Genomic DNA, 4,481 nt, shown 5'->3' on the forward strand with positions numbered 1-4,481 from the left:
TCTTGAGATCAAATCCTGATAACAGCATGTAAAAGTGTATTGTGTCCTTAGCATCTGGTGTCTGTACCGAGTATGAAAAGGCTCTGAGACGTAGCGAGAAAATTCTTCTACATGCAGATCCTCTCATTTTAGTTGTCACGACAACTGGCTATCCAGCTGAAAGTTAATTATTTGGGATTGTAATAGCTTCTGTTTTAGGCAGGGGAACTGAACATTTCCCCAGCTGATAAGGCTGTTAATACTCTGTCGGTGGCATGCAGCAGTACTTGACATTTCACAGGATTCTTCCTGTGCTTTTTCCATCAGTGCATTATAATAAACCTCGACTCTAGATTAAACTTGTTTGATAGAAATGTAATTGCATACGTTTGTGTGCATGCAGTCTGTGTGTATTTCCCACATGTAATTCAAATGCTTTGTCACATCTGGAGTACTTGCTCCTGAACAGGTCAGAGTCAACAACATTATTTTCAAGTGTAGCCCCTTAAGGGTTTCGTAATCAACACCACAGTTCATCACTTCTATCAGTACTATCCTTCAAAAACACACCTTACAATGTTGCTTCAAGAACCCTTAATCAACAGGATTTCAGACACGTAAATACATATTTCTCTCTGGATATTAGCCATGCTTTCCAAGGTCCTTGGCCACCAGCTAGGGGTTGCATTCTTACACTGGCAGTGTCAAAGCAGTCTGGTGGAATAATGATGCCGATTCGGCGTCGTGCCCTTCCATGCTTTTACAGATGCACAAATATTCAAGCTTCGCCTTAATTAACATGATACAAAATCCTCCTGCAGGGCTGTTTCCTGTGCCCTTTTGATTAGCCGTGGATTAACAGGACCTTCATGTTTTCCTCACTGCACCCGTGTTTTCAGCACAGGTTAGCTCCCCTACTACTAAACAAATGAATTAGTGCCTGGAAATGTGTCATGCATATTACCTTTCAGCAGGAGGCACATTGAGCTGGTCAACCATAAAGGAGCAGTGCAAAGCGTATCATGCAATATCGCTTGTTTGCGTTTCTCTTTAAAGCTCTTTGTGATTTACTGTGAGGCTTGTTTATGCTTAGCAATGCAAATGTGAGTCGTACAGCAGCATATATCACACACCAATTAAAATATATCAATAGAAGTGGCACTTGGTGATTGGTCATTCTGTTAGTCACCCAGGAGCAAAGGACTAAGCATTGCCTTGGTGACTGCAGTCCTGTCTCATAAAATACAAATACTAAGTGACATTAAAACAAAGTGCAGGCCCTTGTCTCCAAAGTAAGAGTCACCTAGGAGATGTAGGTCAGAAAGAGAAATTTAAGTGTTCGAATTTGTCTCTCTTCTGCTTTGACAACTGGACTTCCACACATGGTTTACATTTGCAAACTTTTTTTAATCAAAATGTCCCGTGATATCTTTTTATTCCGTTACCTTCCCCGTGGTGTTCCCAGCATCAGCCGTGTGTTTTTGTTTACGTGTGTTGTAAACACTCCTGTATTGTTATTGTGTATTGTGTTGTTCTGGTCTTTGGCTCTGTTAGCCACATCCTTGGAGACCAGGCATTTCCCTGATGTATAAGATGAAAGATAGAACAAAATGCCCCTCATAGGTCCCAGTTGGTTAAGCGTGTTCTGATCACTGCCAAGGTCTGGATGAACATAAGCCACACAAAGGACCGTGCCTTCCAACCACACGAGCTCACAATAAAGAAAAGGATTTGCCTCAGTTCAATGTCTTACACACTAACCCCCAAAGGAGAGACGTGTTGGTGGCGTTGCCGAGGACATGTCTAACAAACAACAATATCAACTTTCTCTGAATTGATCCCAGAGTTCAAAGCTTTCCATCCCTCACTATCCCGTATACCTTACAAACTTGTAAGTTATTTGAGGCAAGCAGTCAAAGTTTACAACAGTTTTCCACCATTTCTCCACAGTGAAAAAACAATAGAAATGTAAACACAAAAGAAGAGGTGAAGGGTTTAAGGTTAAACCTATTACATGGACCTCAACAGGTTCTAATTTCACTCAAAGTGACCCAATATTGTTTTCCATTTTATACTCAACATGTCACCTGTCATTCGGGTGTGTTGTACATCAGCATTTTAATAGCACAACACAGTTCAGGGAAGCTTTGAAAATCTCCCTCTCTACACCTCCAATAATATGACTTCATCCTGTGATCATTGCTGCACAGATATGCTTATCCACCTCAAAGCCTTCCACCTCATCTTTTATCCTCTGAAAGGTAACTCTTTGTATGTGATTGAACTATGTTAATTCATACCTTTTTTTTGCATAATAGCCCTTTTATCTTTCTGCTTCACAGTGAAATTTCCTTCTTTGTTGAGTTTGTTGTTAATATATTATGATCTCACATTGTTTAATATTGCATTATTCTCTCATTTTCAACAATATATACAGTAACTGAGAATTATTGTTCATACGAAACTAGTTCATTATACAGTGATATCTAGTATAGTAGTGAGGGCTTCTGCATGTTCTTCTCAATATTGAAATGGACTCTGTCATATTGTTATTCTACTTTCTCCTCTTATCTTTTTGCCCATTTACATTTTTTTCCCCTATTTTACACCATCGAAGCGACTTTCTTCTCGCTTTTTGCTCCTTCCCTTTTATATCTGTCAGCTGGATAAGTATCATATGTAGTTTAATAGGATGATTTGTTGTTACGGAGTCATCTGTCACCAAAACTAAATGATGAAATGAGAGTGTGAAATGAGAGTGCGGCACTGTCTTGTCTTTTATGAATAATGCAGTGCATGGGTCAGGGGTCGCTGTTTTGGTTACAGTCCACAGCACAAACACGGACCTCAGGTAGTACACTCATCAGTCCTGCTGTTTCTCACCATATGGAGTCAATGAACTGGGACACCCCTCCTACACACACACACACACACACACACACACACACTTCACATGTGCCTGCAGATACAAATTCATAGAAGTACAGTACAACGATGAATAGATGCGTTTTATACTGTCCAAAATTGTCATATTGACTCTTCAAAATAACAGTGACTCATTTAATTATTCTTGCAAAATCATAGATAGATAGATAGATAGACAGACAGACAGACCAATAGATGGCATGTTTGCATGTGGCAGTATATAAGATTATGTAGATTAGATATAGATATATGAATCATTACCATAATAGAATAACCGAGGAAGACAGACTCCAGAGCCTGTCCCCATCTTATGGTCACAAAGTGAAACTGCTGCCTGAGAAAAAAAAGACCAAAAAATGAAATATTTAGAAACCTTGATACAATAATAAAATAAAAGCACAAATATACAGTGATCAACATTTCTTCCCTTTCTTCCTTTTTTCACGACGTTCAGTGTTTAATTGGATGAAACTATTCACAGACAAATTGAATTAGATGTTCCCGCCTCTGTGCAATTGAGATATCTGTTACAGATGATGTGCCGTATAATGAATGCCTAATTTATGTAATTAGACCATTAAGCATAATCCGAGCATATGTTGTAAATGCCCTGAGGTCTTCTTCCAGGTACTCCCTCTGATGTCACCCAGAAACAACTAATGGGACGGGCTGCTGCGAGGACTATAATCCCGCTGTTTGATAAAATAAACAATCAAAAAGAATACATTCACCATATTATGATTTTGAACATTGAGATCATGCTTTTCTTCAGATTTTTTTTCTGGTCAAAAATGAATATTCAAGAGGGCAGCGTGTGAAGATGGCCTTTAATTAGAGTGAATATTCCGTTATATGGGCTAAATTCGCTATTGAGGAGGTTATTGTGAGAGCCCTCTGTCTGCTAATTAATTGTCATTCTGCTGAATATTCATACCTTATCATCAGCGCGTCCTTAATTGCACCGTAAAACATCTCTGGGGGCTGAAATCACCACGGACTTAATTAGCAACACAGGCCTATTGGTTGGGTTGGAGAGTCACAGTTTGCAGCAGACAACAAACTACACCTGCTTTCACTGAACGTGTGTTTTAACGACGAGGCCAGGTAGCAAATCCCTCTAAATCTACAGGCTTGCTCGCGATAATGCGCATGACAAAAATAGAAAATTGCGGTCATTTAAACTCGTAATTCAGTGGTAGTATAAATGTTTGTTTTATAGATGCGAATTTGTTCACGTCTAGCGATGATTTGTCTATTTATTGGTTGATTAGTGGCCTAGATAAATATTGCCTGCAGTCAGCAACAATCACGCTCTGTAGAACTTGAAATGGGAAAGTATAAAAAAAAAAAAAAAACAGATATCACCACAAAATAATTTATTATGCGTCCATAAAATCTAGAACTACATGTACAAAGAGCTTAAATAAAAGTTGGAAATTAAATTTGTATTCTTTTTTTATTTTTTTTATTATTTCATATTAATTTTCCAACTTTGGCTCAACCCTTGAATACATGTTTTGTTTTGTAATAACCCTCATCTTTAAATTTCTCTTAATTGTTCCCTGAAAGGCAGATTC

The sequence above is a fragment of the Anarrhichthys ocellatus genome, unplaced genomic scaffold (genome assembly GCF_004355925.1).
Source record: "Anarrhichthys ocellatus isolate YVR2014 unplaced genomic scaffold, GSC_Weel_1.0 scaffold2, whole genome shotgun sequence".
Lineage (NCBI taxonomy): Eukaryota > Metazoa > Chordata > Actinopteri > Perciformes > Anarhichadidae > Anarrhichthys > Anarrhichthys ocellatus.